Genomic DNA, 15,940 nt, shown 5'->3' on the forward strand with positions numbered 1-15,940 from the left:
ACTCCCATCTGCGCTCACCCACTGACCGGTCGTTACGAACACTGAACCAGTGGAGTGAGATGCATCACATTGTCAGCTGGTGCCACTCCTCTCTTCACGTTTCCATCAGAGCTCCACGCTGTTCGTGACGTCATACTGTCACCTGTTGTTGGCTTCATTCATGATGAACCCAAGCACTGAGCCATCTGTTCTCGATCTGTAATGGTCCAACACAGGACTGAAGACGTTCCGGTGTTGTTCTCAGCTGCTGTCACTGCATGACCACACGTTGTAAGTTACACAGCTCCTGTTCATCAGTACCTGGCCTGGTCATCGCAGTGGACACGGTTTTAAACAACACGGAACGTAAATTAAAGTCAAGCCCTCATTCTTTCTGTTCTTTCATTCTGTCTGTCTTTCTACTTCATATATGTCAGCCAGCTGTTACTGATTTAACACTTGCTGCTTTGTTCACTTCAAGTATGGATTTTCCAGCGACAGCAACACAGTTAAGTCAGTTAACAAAGCTGCACAGCTGCTCCATAATTCTGTGCTATTTGTAGCTATTCTGTTATCAAATGAACCGAATTTAACTGTTGTCCATGGTAACTACAAGATTGAGCTGAAATCACAATTAGCAATTATACAACCTCGCGGCGTTACGTGAACTGTTACGTCAGCCTCACATCTGATCGTCAAAGCCTCCTGGTCGATGCTCAGTGTCGTGTGCTGTGACCTCAGACCTTGCAGCATGTTGGGGCTTGCACCTTGTACCTTGTACCTTGACGACACGCTCCACGTGATCCATACAGTGTCCCATTCCTTCTGTCCATGCGGTGTCCACCCGGTGACCTGACCTAATGCACGGGTACTGGGGGGATCTACCCGTCAGCAATTGGAAGTAACATCAAGCTTATCTTCAGTTGTTGTTTTATTTGTCTCAACAATCTGAAGTAATTGATTCATCAACTTCGGTGCATCATATTTCAGAAATTGTATTCTGCATTTTTTTCTCTCTGCAATTCTGCGTTCACTTTCTTCGTGTGATTCAACAGACACTGTACCTTTCTTTCTTTACGTGGTTCAACAGACACTGTACCTTTCTTCGCGTGATTCAACAGACACTGCACCTTTCTTCGCGTGATTCGACAGACACTGCACCTTTCTTCGCGTGATTCGACAGACACTGCACCTTTCTTCGCTTGATTCAACAGACACTGCACCTTTCTTCGCTTGATTCAACAGACACTGTACCTTTCTTCGCGTGATTCAACAGACGCTGCACCTTTCTTCGCGTGATTCAACAGACACTGCACCTTTCCGATGGATGTTTTCTGCCACCACCTACCCGTTGACAAACCAGCGATGACCAACTCCCTCTGTTGTACTTCCCCTTACCAGGAAGTTCTGAAGAGCAGACCTCAACACGCTGCTTGTCAATAACTTGTCAATGCTGAACACGTCAAATCAAAGGAGGCAAAGAAACACCATCTGTCTAACTCTAAACACGGTTGGAACTTTGAAACACAGAATTTTTCAGTTTGATGCCTCAACTGAGCAATTCGCTGCACACACCCTTCGTTGTCAGCAAAATGGACTGACAACTGAACCTGTCAGTGACCAGGCACGTGATGACAGCAGCAGACCCTCCCGTCTGTGACTGCTGTGTGTGTCGTCACTGACCACTCCCCCTCTCCGAGAACTGGACACTTCACTGACCATTGATTCACACAGCTGTGTTATGCGCCGTCAGATGAAACAAGACCAGAGTCCAGACTGACTGCGAAGCCCTGATGAAGAGAAATAATCGCTGTCGAACATGACACACGTGTTCTTTGTTCCTTCCGTTTGTTTTTTACAACGATAAAAAAAGATCTCTAATTGTTCTCAAAGGAAACCTCCACAGATATAGAAACAGAGACCACATGGACAAGGAAGTGTTTCAGTTTGTTATCTATCTTCATGCTCAGAATCAACGCACACCAAAAACATCCAGCTTAACTGCCATGAAGCAGTTGGAGAATTATGTTTACGTCTTTTCCTCGACCTATCCCCCATCTGCTGTGTCCCCATCCAGGCTGAATGACCCCCTGTACCCGCTGTGCCCCCTGTACCCGCTGTACCCCCTGTACCCCCTGTACCCGCTGTACCCCCTGTACCCGCTGTACCCCCTGTACCCGCTGTGCCCCCTGTACCCGCTGTACCCCCTGTACACCCTGTACCCGCTGTACCCCCTGTACACCCTGTGCCCCCTGTACCCGCTGTACCCCCTGTACACCCTGTACCCGCTGTACCCCCTGTACCCGCTGTACCCCCTGTACCCGCTGTACCCGCTGTACCCCCTGTACCCGCTGTACCCCCTGTACCCCCTGTACCCGCTGTACCCGCTGTACCCCCTGTACCCGCTGTACCCCCTGTACCCCCTGTACCCGCTGACACAGGGCTGGCTGTTAGCTACATGCAGCAACACTGGCTTTTGTTGTTGTTGGGTTTTTTTGTCTTTCTTTGTCACAATGTGTGTGTGTGTGTGTGTGTGTGTGTGTGTGTGTGTGTGTGTGTGTGTTTTGCCTCGCTCTCTTTCTTTCACTGCCTGTGTCTGTCTGTACCTGTATGTCTGTATCTTTCTATTTCTCACTGTCCGTGTGTCTGTCTGTACCTGTATGTCTGTATCTTTCTATTTCTCACTGTCCGTGTGTCTGTATGTACCTGTATGTCTGTATCTTTCTATTTCTCACTGTCCGTGTGTCTGTCTGTACCTGTATGTCTGTATCTTTCTATTTCTCACTGTCCGTGTGTCTGTCTGTACCTGTATGTCTGTATCTTTCTATTTCTCACTGTCCGTGTGTCTGTCTGTACCTGTATGTCTGTATCTTTCTATTTCTCACTGTCCATGTGTCTGTCTGTACCTGTATGTCTGTATCTTTCTATTTTTCACAGTCTGTGTGTCTGTCTGTACCTGTATGTCTGAATCTTTCTATTTCTCACTGTCCGTGTGCCACTACACCCCCACCTCCACATGCAGATCTATGTGTCTCCATCTCTGTCATCACCACCGGTATTCTTCAACCCCGCCCCCCCCCCCTCTCTCTCACTCTCTCTCGTCATCATCATCATCGTCATAAGTATGCAAGCTATCATCATCACCATCATCATCTTCTTCTTCTTCCTCTTCTGTCTGTTTCTGTCTCTCTCATTCTGCATCATCTCATCATCAACATTCTTCTTCATCGTCGTCCTCTTCAGCCTGGCTTGTCTGTGTGTCCCTCAGACTCTGTGTGCTGTGTTCCCATGTGTTTCACCGTCGTTACTTCCCTCCCCCTTCCTCCTCCACTCTCCCCTCAGTCACCCAGCTTTCTAAGAAAGAAGAAGAAAACAAAACCAAGTTATTGTCAGTGCAGACAAAACGTCGCCATCAGTCGGAAAACGGCATCGTGAATACTGAGATTAATGGAGTAAAAAACGACAGCGCCAACCTGGCTGGTAATACATCCTGGACACGGAGCTTTACTGCCGTCATTTCAATCAGCATCCCGGGCCTGCAGCCTTCCTAATTGGACACAAACAACCAGCAGCATGACTCACCGTCTTCAACACTAAAGGTTACCAATCACAGTCTGTGCTGTTGGACTTCGCTGACAATGGTGAAGGAGGCGGAGGGAGGAGGTGGAGGTTAGATGATGAAGAAGGGGTGGGGGTAGAGAGAGAGGTGGAAGCTGAGTTTGAATAATGATTTCAGTGGCAGAACACACACAGACACACACAGACACACAGACACACACACAGACACAGACACACTCACACACACACACACACACACACACACACACACACACACACGTACATAACACACGCGCGCGTGAAGCGACACTGAGTTAAAACTTATTCAACAACCACGACTGGTGTTGATTAGTGGTAACAGGTTTGATTTAATCTCAATGAAGCGTCGCCTTCACACATACCAGCCACATTCTTCTCTTTGCTTATTCCACGACTGACTCTTCAACCAACTGTTTGAGCCGTGTCTGGTCCATTCGTCAAGTAAAGTGAAACTGTAACTGCAGCGTCCACACACCCCAACACAACAATGATGTGACGACTTCTACCATCACTCGTGGGTGGACGGGAGGAAGCGAAGCATGCCAGCAACGCCGACATGGATGTCTTTGAAAGCCGTTATTTCGTGTCTCGTGTCGAGTCCTACCTTTTCTCTCCTCACCCACCCGGGTCTTGATGCTAGTTCACACTTCAGGAAATCACTTGGCAACACCACCACTATCTCTGCCACCACCACCCGGTGTGAAGGGCTGGGGAGGGGACATGCCGGCTGAACACACACACACGCCACACCCACCCACACACCTAACGACTCTACACAGTCACCCCCACCACCACAATGCATCGAACACCCGAGCGCGTGGTGTGGTCCACAGTGGACGGGGCTGGAGGCAGCCTTGTCTGCACCAAGAACAGTCACTCAGCCACTACCCATCATTACACCCCGGCACCATCTCCACCCCACCCACCCCCAATCCCACACCCTTTCACCCACTATTCTCCCTCTCTCTCTCACACACACACATGCACGCGTGCGCACACGCACGCACATACACACCATCTCCACCTTCCTCCCCACCACCGCGGCTACCTCATCAGCTGTTGTGGGCCCCTGTGTGTATTTGGGGGTGGGGGTAAGGGTGGGGAGGGAGGTCGGAGGAAACAAGGGGTAGGGGAAGGGAGAGATGGGGTCGGGAGGGAGAGGGGAGCACGTGGTGCACGTGCCACCGGGAGAGGGGTGGGGAGGGGGTGGGGGGGGGGAAGCGTGAAGTCCTGCAGAGATTGCTTGGTGCTGCACTGCACAACACGGACCCGGAGCAGTGCAAAGGGCCAGTCAGTTAGAACGTGGTTGGTTGAACAGAGGGGTCTGCTGGGTTCCATTCCCGGCTGTGTGGCAGCTGAAGCAACACCCGGCCGATGGGTAACGGGTGAAGATATAGGGACCAGACCTGTCAGTGTCTTACTACTACTACTACTACTACTACTACTACTACTCAGTGTACTTCTACTGCTCCCCCAGATTAACGCTCACACCCATCAGACAGGAAGCTGGTGACGCTGACACAAAAAGTTGTTTCAAAAACTGTGCATGCCGTCAGGAACAACACATCATACACAAAGCAGGCGACCCCTCCCCTCCGTGTGTGCACAGCGGCACATGCAGAGAATCCAACACACATCCCCGTGAGGCATGTCAGTGTTCGGTGGGGGGTGGTAGGGGTGGATCCAAGCCGGCACAGTATGCACCCCCCCGGACACGGAGTATGGCTGCTTCAGTGGCGGGAGTAAAAACGGTCGACCAGGTAAAACCCCAATCGTGCAATATGACCAGTGAAGGTTGGAGTTGTTGCTAACGAATGTGGAAAAACGAGAAGAAGAAGAAGAAGTTCTTTTGTTCATAGAGTCTGCCTGTCCGAAGTGCTGTAAGAATTCAATAATTTACGATATAAAAAAAAAGAAAACAAAAGAAAAGACAAGAAAGAAACAAAAACAAAGAAAAAACCGGGGGGGGGGGGGGGGGGGGGGGGAAGAGGGGGAGGGGAGGAGATATTTAGAACAGCTCAGTGAAACAAATCTTTTCGAATTCACTCTTTCATTTTCTTCTTCTATGTCAAGTACACTGAAAAGAAGGAAAGATTATTGAGCATGAGATACGAATGTCTGTATATGTGTGTGTGTATTCGCGCGCGTGTGTGTATCGGTGTATGGGTGTCCGTGTGTGTGTGTGTGTGTGTGTGTGTTCGTGTGTGTGTGTGTTCGTGTGTTTGTGTGTGTGTGTGTGTGTGTGTGCGTGTGTGGGGAGGGGGGTTGTGTGTGTGGGTGTGTGTTGAAGAGTTTTGTTGTGTTGTTGTGTGTTTTTTCATTTAGAATTTCAGCAATCATTCTAACTAAAGAAGACAAAACAGACCAGCAATATCTGAGGTGTGGGGAACGAGTCTCACGTGGTTCTGAACACTTTCCGACTTGTAGACAATTTTATACACTGAGGAACACTTCCATCAGGCACTCACTGCAGGCGTCCGATTTCCGCACTGTTGATTACTCCGTCTTGACACTGTGTGTGTGTGTGTGTGTGTGTGTGTGTGTGTGTGTGTGTAGGCGTCCGATTTCCGCACTGTTGATTACTCCGTCTTGACACTCTGTGTGTGTGTGTGTGTGTGTGTGTGTGTGTGTAGGCGTCCGACTTCCGCACTGTTGATTACACCTCGGTCTTGACACTCTAGGTCTGCGTGCGTGCGTGCGTGCGCGCGCGCGCGCGCGCGTGTGAGTGTGTGTGTGCGTGTGTGTGTGTGTATATGTGTTTCAAACACAATTTATGTTTCAATTACAATGTGTGTGCATGCGTGTGTACGTTTGTACTATAATGTATCTGTATGGTTTGTATAATGACGTGCGCAATGTTGGTGTCTGTCGCAGTTTCGCATCCTAAATTCCTGGAGATGAATTTAGGATGCTAAAGTGCGATTATACCCTGTTGGTCATATATGTGTAATGTTCATAATGTTAATCTGAGCGGAAAGCGAGCGAGAGAGAGGTGCTGGGGGGTGGCGGGGGGGGGGGGGGGGGGTATGACGTGCCCATTGTTGTTCGTTGATTAAAAATCCAACCGGACATCCAACCAGCTGAAACAAACAATGAAAATGAAACTAAAAGCATTAAGTTCAGTGACACAATATTTTGAAACAATCACACAATACTTAAAGGAAAGTAAAAGGCGATTGGTCCTATAGCCTTTCACTTAGGGCCATGGGGGCAGTGAAGTCACATCACTGTGTCAAGGGTTACTGAGGACGCCCATGCCAGTCCCCTCCTTCCAACGTTTTAAGCTTTCCCACCGGGTCAGGTACACAGCTGGGGTGAGTAGAATGACGATGACGATGACACACCACCATACAGAAACATGGCCTCTCACTCTGATCAGTGGTATGTCCGAAGCCTGACCGTTTCTGCCCCAACGCCTCCAGCAATACTGACCCAAGCAAATCTGTCAGAATTCGTCTCCGTCATTCCCTGCAACAATACCGACCCCAGCCATCTGTCAGAATTCATCTCCGTCATTCCCTGCAGGACTATGGACGGCAGAAAAAGACTGAAGGGGGGAACGGCCTGAGGAACATCACTCCCACTTTCAGTTGTTGTGGAGCGTTTGAAAATCTCCACGCAACTCCTCCTTGCTCGCTCTGTTTCTTTTTCCGAAACTGTCAAACTGTCTGTCCTCTTGAGACCATCCAGCTCAATTCAGCTCAGTGCTGGAGACATACAACCCTCTCCACTCTCTAGTAACCCGTCTTCACTGCAGAGAGAGACCTGTAAAGGGGGACTATCCCTGTGACGGGTGACGTCGTTTTCAGCTGTTTGTTATGGGTGCTGAGAGGGCAGCGGGCCGGGGTGGAGGGGGTGGAGGGGGTGGAGGTGAGCAGTGTGACGGGAATCGTGTCCCTTCTCTCCGGCACGCCCACACACTGTCAGCTCGTGTCGCCTGCCCCTGTACGTGTGTGTGTGCAGGTGTGGGTGTGGGTTGATGAATTTCATGTTCAGACTGAAGAAAAAGGACAACAACAATGTGAACACTCGAATAAAGGCAATATTCAGTTATTGAAGCCTTTCTGTGCCCCGTGATGAACACATAGCTCTACAACTATTTGTTGCACATGTCCAATATATTGATCCTGTGTCCGATGACCTGTTCTGCAGTACTATTGCAGATCTCCACATATGGTTTTGAAAAATCCCATTTTGTCCTGGTTCTTGTACACTGACTCACACCAATGATCACTGACAGCTTCACAGCTCACAAGACTGAATGCAAATTCAGTTTAAATTTCAATTTTCTTGACACTAATGCTAATGCCCGTTTAAGTGGTTTGTGTCCGTGCAAAACGCATGGCATGATTGTGTTTTAGCAATGAAAAAACAACAACAAACACCCACGTCTGTCAGGAAATGTGTGCATGTTGGCGAAACAATCCTTAGTGTGCAGACTGACGAACGAACATGAGTGTGAAAGAAATGACCCTGCTGACACGATGACAAAGAGGCCAGTTTTGAAGAACAAAGCGTTGGCAAAACGTCACTGACTGAATTCCCTATCTATACTGTCTCACCACTTCCGCTCTTCTTCTGATGCTCAGTCCACTTCATCAGGACACCTCACATCACTGGAGAACTAGTACAGTGTAATTAGAGACTGGGTGGAAAAGATTAGAATAGTTTTTATACTTTGCACACAAACAGAACAGGACCCAAACTTGATCCTGTGAAAAATCCGCCAAAATCCATGCCCAGTAACAAAGAAATTTATTGCGTTCATTTTTAAGCATTTTCCGCTATGATAACATACGTCCGAAATTTGGAAGGTAGGGACAAAGTTTATGATATCATTCACATTCAAATTGACATTACTGCTTCAGCTGTACAAGCAATGGAAGTGAGTACATTTATCCTCAATATTCAATCTTTAAAGAAACAATTATATATGACGTCATACGTTTTAACTTAAACTATTTAAATTTTTGCCGGGTTGTCTTATATAATTGGCCTAAATTTCCTGGACTGTATGACTTTCGGACACTGAACCTGATGATCTGCTGTTCAAACCCCGAAGTTGTGGAACACTCTCCCGGCCAATACGTCCAGCAGTCTGACTCCCTGTTGCCTCTTTTCACCCTGGCCTCAAAACTATCTCTTCTCTCAGCAGTGGCTTTGCTTGTGGCTTGTCCACTCATAAGTGTATATAGGCCTACTCCTGTACATGTGCTATGTTCGATTATGTGTGTGTGTATATGTTGTGTATGCTTGCGACAAAATGTATGAGAAGAAGACGAACAAACAAGCAAACCGAAATACGATACACAAATCATGTGAACACTCATACATTCATGTTATGTGTGTGTGTGTGTGTGTGTGTGTGTGTGTGTGTGTGTGTGTGTGGAATGCAGGAAGTTGAACGTACATTTTGCATCTACGCTGTTCATGTTCTCTGATATTCAGTGCAGTGATCTAAGCCCCCCACCCCCTGCCACCCCATCCCCCCACGCCCTCCACCCCAGCCTCACTCCCTCACCCCACATGCCGAGCGCACTGCGTGCGTTGCATTTCGATTTCTTGTCTGTTTTGATCTGATTGTTGAAATTCATGTTATTGAGGCACGATGGTCGTGTGCCAGTTATCAGTCGTGTGTGTGTGTGTGTGTGTGTGTGTGTGTGTGTGTGGACGGTGTGTGTGCGTGCGCACTGTGCGCGTGTGTGTGCGTTGCGCGCGCACTGACTGACGTGCGCCGGCCACGGTGCGTCAGTGCGTGTGTCACCGGTGTTTGTGTGTGTGTGTGTGTGTGTGTGTGTCGGTGTGGTGAGAGAGAGAGAGAGAGAGAGAGAGAGAGAGAGAGAGAGAGATTCACTAAATTACACAGCGGAGAGAGAGAGAGAAGGGAAGAGAGAGAGAGAGAGAGAGAGAGAGAGAGAGAGAGAGTCACTAAATTACACAGCGGAGAGAGAGAGAAGGGGAGAGAGAGAGAGAGAGAGAGAGAGTGACTAAATTGCACGCGGAGAGAGAGAGAGACGGGGAGAGAGAGAGACAGACAGACATACAAAGAATATAATAAGCGAGCTCAACTGAACGATTGCGCATGTGTGTACGTATTCTGTATATTTTTTTGTGTTTGTGTGGAGCCTCAAAGAAATAAAAGCAGAGAGCGGGAGCGGCCGTAAATCTAACATGAAAGGTAGAGCACGATGCTTTGCAAATCAAACAAATATCGGCATCATTTCCAAACCAACATTGCGCAAATTTCTTCAAAACGGAACAGAGTCTCTGTGGGCTTTTCCAAATACAGTAGACTGAGCAACACACTAGACGCCACATTCTTGGCATCAGAGATCTTTTCCCATCCCTCTTGCGGCCAATCAGTGGCAGCCTCTGTGCGTGTGTGTATGTGTGTGTTTGTGTGTATGTGTGGGTCTATGTTTTTGAGTGCGTTTGTGCATGCGTGAGAGTGTAAGTGTACACAAGTGTCAGGAGAGTTCTGTACATGTGTGTGTGTGTGTGTGTGTGTGTGTGTGTGTGTGTGTGTGTGTGTTGTGTTGTGTGTGTGTGTGTGTGTGTGAGGGGGAGGTGGGGGTGCAGGGAGGAGGTGAGATAGAGGATGAGGTATGTGAGTGTATGCATGCCTACACTGTGGGAGCATCAGGATATTGGAACGTATATATTATATATATATCTTTGTATATATGTGTGTGGGGTTGGGGGTGGGAGATATGGACGTGTGTGTGTGTGTGCTTGTACAAGTAAGTGTTCATCTGTGTGTGTGAGTGTGTGTGTGTGTGTGTGTGTGTGTGTGTGTGTGTGTGTGTGTGTGTGTGTGTGTGTGCCGTGGAAGCTGCGATACATAGACTAGAAACTCTGAGTGTGTGGAGGAGGGGGTAGAGGAGGTGCAGGGAAATTTGTGGTGTGTGTGTGTGTGTGTGTGTGTGTGTGTTGGAGCTCATGTACGTTTATATGTATTTGACTGTGCTTTCATATCTATGAAACTGCGTTTTTGGGACATATCTGTTATGCATGTGTGGGTGTATGTGTGGATGTGTGTCTTCATGTTTTATATTTATTTGCTTATTTATCATCATTGTTGTCTTATTTATTTAATTATTTATTTATTATTATTATTATTTTATCAATATCTTCATTACTACTTTTTTTTTCATCATAATTATTATTTATTTATTTATGTATGTACGCTTATATATATATATATATATATATATATAGTTTTTTTTTTCTCAAAGCCTGACTAAGCGCGTTGGGTTACGCTGCTGGTCAGGCATCTGCTTGGCAGATGTGGTGTAGCGTATATGGATTTGTCCGAACGCAGTGACGCCTCCTTGAGCTACTGATACTGATACTGTGTGGAGCCGGGGATGCTGGGGTACGAGGTGGGTGTACCTAGTTGTATGAGGTGTGCCTTCACTTCTGCCTTCCCGATTCTTTCATCACCTCCTCCGGTTTTTCCCTCCCACAACCCCCACGCGTGTATATACACAAAGCGGCTGTACGGAAGGTGGTGGTTAGTTTTGTTGCTGCTCTGCAATGTCGGTGTATTTAATCCTGTCAGTGAAGACTCTTCCCGGCTGCTGCTTCTATATATTATGCATGCTGCTGAGGCCTTTTTTTCGTTTTTTGTTTCGTTGTTGTTCTGTTTTGTTTGTTTTTCTGACGTATAAACCGTCCCCGCCCGTCTTAAAATATCTGGAAACAAGATGCATGGGAAAATGGACTTTAGTCCGGTTCTGGAATGATTTTCTAAGGAAAAAATTGCAACAGTCCGTGTTTTTGCTTCAGTCCACTCTAAAAATCAGCAGCAACAACATATCCAAAATGGAGAAAAAGGGAGATACGGGAAAGTGGATTAAAATTAAATAAAAGATAATTTGGTGTCATATACTGTACCATGTCAAACTGATGCAAACTAGGCCTATTGGTTTGCTCTGCTTGGCCAAATTTCGCGCGGCTAACAGTGAAAAGACGCCCCTCTTTGTCTGGCCCGCTCTTAGCCAATCAAACGCCTCTAACAGCTATAAGCACTGAATCATTCCTTTGGCCAAGGCTCTCCACGCCATCTTTTCAGGTTTTCGCTCTGTCTCGTCTAACGCCTTTTTTGGCTATTAAGCGTGTTCATTTGGCCTTATTTTGTTGTATGCGGCTTGTCTGTATATTTTTCTTACATTCTGTGTACTCGTTTCGACTCGGCCCCCTCGGTTCGTTCGTATTTTTCTACCTCTGAGTCGATCCTGTCTTTCCTTTCTCTGTTGGGGATCGAATTTTCGCTGGGTGCCTACGCGCGGTACCATGCCTCGTATGCCATCCTATGAAGGCAGGGATCATGATGCTGGGAGGGATACTTGGCAAGAGACTCTCCCAGGCCCGGAGCTCATGATTTCTCCTGATAGGGACCGCGGCGATGCGTCTGCAGACGCTGATCGCGGAGGGGACGCTCAGTCCAGTAAAACGGTCATGAAGGGGACCGGGGGGAAAGGGATACGAGCGTCGCCTCCCGAGGTGTCCCAGTGTGAGGCAGGTAGAGGGGGGAGTAGCACGTCCTCTCTTGGTGGTGGGGACTCGCGGCTGGGTGCGAACCGAGTCCCAAGGGGAGGCCGCCCCCCGCCGTTACCCGGGTCCCCACACGGAGACGGCCCTCAGGGGCCCCAGTGCTGTTCCCCCTCCTCCCTTCTCGGTCGACCCCCCTCCCCCACCTCCTTCTGGTGGAGAAAAACATTTGGTTCTGGGGGGGGACCTCCACTTTGCCCACCCCGGGCCAAGCCACCCCAGTCTCCCCACGGGAGGGGATTCGGGGCGCGTGGCAACCTGCTCTGCAGGTCTTCCCGCTATCCGGCCGGTCTCCCCTGCTTGGGGAGTCCCGCGCGTGTCAGGCGGTTCCGGGCAGTCAGACCGCCGGCCTTTCGGCGTGTCTGACACCCAAGTCGGACCTGACCTCCCTCCGACTTGGCCAGGTTTTTCCCTTCAGCGAGGTCAAGGCGCCAGTGACCCTTGGGGTTGGGGTCACGGGATGGCTGGTGCCCACGGGTGGTATCCCCCATTCTACCCGTACTGGGGTGCACCTATGGTGCATGCTGGGTTACCGGGAGGACCAGGGACCAACCCCTTGTCCGCTCCCCACCGGACCCAACCCAGCACAGATCACAGAGTGATACACACAGCCCCGACAAGAGGGATTGACTTCTCGTCGGGCAGGTCGAGCTCCTCGACCAATATTGCCACTACAGCCTCAAATTGGTCCTCTGTCAACATGCAGGTGACCTCCACGGTCACTACGGCTTCCTTTTCAGGACCGACGGCGGCTGAGGGGCCCCGCTCAGCCCGTGGGAGCCTGCCGTTCCCACCTACCCAGCCCTTGGTCCTAAAGGGAGATGAGTGGGTGTTTGTCCCCTCACAGCACTCGTGGATCCCTCTGGCGTCCAGGGACGCCCTCTCTGAGAAGGTGTGGCACCCACCATCCCAAGCATGGTTGGACCTACGGTCCACACGCTCCCCACCCTCTTCAGGGTCAAGGACATAACAGCGGAGGCCAGGGTCCCTGCTCGGGATCACCCCAGCTCATCCCGCTGGGCTGACCACAGCCCACAGGACGCCCCCGTGGGTACATCCACTTGGGATGGCACCCAGCAGGGGATGGACTGTGAACAAGAGGGGGAGCCCCTGTCTTCGGATGAAGACGAACAAGCGGATGAGCACTCTTCACCCCCATCCCAGGGCGACAGATTGAGCCCATGCCTCCCTAGGGACCAGCCTGAACCAAACTCGGACTTTGCCGAGCTCGAACTGACCCTCCCCAATAGGGTCACGCATGCCGAATCAGTCCCTCAGGCAACTTTGTCACCCTTAACCCTCCTTCGGCCATGTGACTCTAACTCCAGAACCACAAGGCGACTCAGAGTGCCAGAAATGGCGCAGGAATGGCTTAATAAGCCAGCCCGCACCGTCAGGGGTGCTGCTTCCATCCCTCCTCCAGGCAGGGAGTCCCTCTCTGCCCCGGGCGCTTTTTTCCCAGGCAAGTTCCTTAAAGATCCCTCCAAGGAAGGAGTGTGGTCCTGGTACACACAGGACCACCCTGCCTACAGGGAAGCAGAGCCCTCCGCGCAGGACAGGATGTTGGTCTCACAGCGCACCACCTTCCCCACCTCAGCTACTCTTTCCTTTAAGACATTAGCAGAGTGGTACAAACTGGCCCGCCACTGCCTCCTCGAGGTTTCCATGGCTTATGCCTTCTTTGACGCATTCCTCCACAGAGCCAATGAGCTGTGGGAACAACGTCCAGTTCATCAGGACACGGAGTCTCCTTCCTCTGTCCCGCCTGGCCTCTTCTCAGACCCGAGGTTAAACACTTTTGGCAGTCGGGTAGCGTCCGGTCTCACGGCAGCTGCAGACACAACTACCAGCCTTCACTTCAATACTGTGCTGGCGCGGCGTGATGCCGTTCTCCACCTCTCTAACATTCCAGTAGAGGAGAGGGCTGCCCTGCGGTCCATCCCAGCACAGCAGCACTCCCTCTTCGGCCAGTATGCGCCGCATTTTGTCAGCCACAGGGCAAAGACAAACAGGGAGGTGGCTTCATATTTAGCCCACTCCTCCCAGGGGCGCCAGGGTTCTATGCCATTGAAGAGACCCGCCACCAGGGCCCCTCCATATACCACGCCTCCTAAGTCAAAGCGGCGTGTGCAGAATCAGTGGCAGAGGAACAAACCACCTCATGTCCGTCCAAGCCGACCGGCCATGCCCAAGGCCAGAAGGCAGCACCCCCAATGACTGGGCCCCGATTCAGCACCGCCAGTCGTTCAGCCCCTCCAAGTAGGAAACTTGTCCCGGCATGCTCATCAGTGGCGTGCTCTGGGACTCAACGACTGGATTGTATCGGTGCTAGAGTCGGGGTACATGCTCCCTTGGGTGGGGGACCGCCCCCCTGTAAGATCCACTCCTCCTCCTTATGTGCCCAGCTCGATGGAGCAGGAGAGCGTCTTAGAGAAAGAGATATCGCACCTACTCCTCATAGGGGCGATATCTCAACTCTCGGACCCGGGCCCCGGTTTTTACGGCCGGTTGTTCGAGATTCCAAAGGTCTCAGGAGGGTGGAGACCAGTCCTGGACTTGTCCCCCCTTGAACAGATTCCTCCCCAAGATGAAATTCAAGATGGACCCACAGGCACAGATTCGGGAGACCATGCAACGGGGCGATTGGGCTACGTCCATCGATCTGAAAGATGCTTATTTTCATATCCTCATCCACCCGGCATCCCGTCGGTACCTGAGGTTCGTGTGGAGGGACAAGGTGTTCCAGTTCTCGGTCCTCCCATTTGGTCTGTCCCTTGCCCCTTTCCTGTTTACCAAGGTGGTGCGGGAATTGGTGTCCATCGTCCGGTCAGAGTCCATTCGGCTCTGTGTGTACCTGGACGACTGGCTTATTCTGGCCCAGTCACAGGCCCTGTGCCAGAGTCATACAGCCAGACTTCTAGACCTGTGCTCCCAACTGGGCTTCATCACGAACCAGGAGAAATGCGATCTGTCCCCGAGTCAGTCCTTCGACTTCTTAGGGATGAGATTCGATACGCGGTCTATGATAGTCTCTCCGACGCCAGATCGGTGGGACCGTCTGGCAGGCCTCCTCAACCACTTGCGCCATTCCTCCCAAGCAACGGCGCGGACACTTTCTTCCCTCCTGGGCATGATGGAGTCCATGGCACCTCTCATCCCTCTGGGCAGGGTTCTCAAGCGCCCTCTTCAGAGGGCACTCAGGCTACGGTGGTCCCAGAGCACGCAGCCATGGGATACCCGGATATGTCTGGGCGAGTGGTTCCTCGAGGTGACATCAGAGTGGTTAACCACCCCTCTTCTGACACAGGGGGTGCCCATAGCCCCACCTACTCTTCAGGTGGCACTATTCACAGACGCCTCCTCCCTGGGCTGGACTCACTCTATGCAGCAGGGACTCCCCGGAGGAGCGCCTATGCCACATCAATGTTCTGGAACTGGAGGCAGTTCGCAGGGCTCTCCTGCACTTCATGGGGGAGGCCACCAGCAAGACCATCCGCTTGTTCACGGACAATACAACAGTCACATGTTACGTGAACAAAGGGGGGGGAGTGCACTCGGCAGACCTCTCTCTGCGGACCGAGGCTCTCCTCCGTTGGTACCACAGCAAGGGCATTGCACTTTCGGCGAGACACATAGCAGGGAAAGACAACATCTTGGCAGATGCTCTCAGCAGGTCCAAGAGTGTCATACACACAGAGTGGACCCTGGACAAGGACACCCTGCAAGGGGTGTGGGAACAGTGGTTCCGGCCGATGGTGGACCTGTTTGCGACAAGGTTCAACAAGAGACTTCCCACTTACGTCTCTCTGGT

The 15,940-nt window shown here is 50.7% G+C and overlaps 1 protein-coding gene across 1 annotated transcript in view; it reads right to left on the reverse strand.

The window, feature by feature from the left end:
* Window positions 1-15,940, reverse strand: part of LOC143284778 (uncharacterized) — a 259,607-nt gene that overhangs the window by 221,751 nt on the left and 21,916 nt on the right. The window lies entirely within an intron of this gene.

The sequence above is a fragment of the Babylonia areolata genome, chromosome 8, assembly GCF_041734735.1.
Source record: "Babylonia areolata isolate BAREFJ2019XMU chromosome 8, ASM4173473v1, whole genome shotgun sequence".
NCBI classification, from domain to species: Eukaryota; Metazoa; Mollusca; class Gastropoda; order Neogastropoda; family Buccinidae; genus Babylonia; species Babylonia areolata.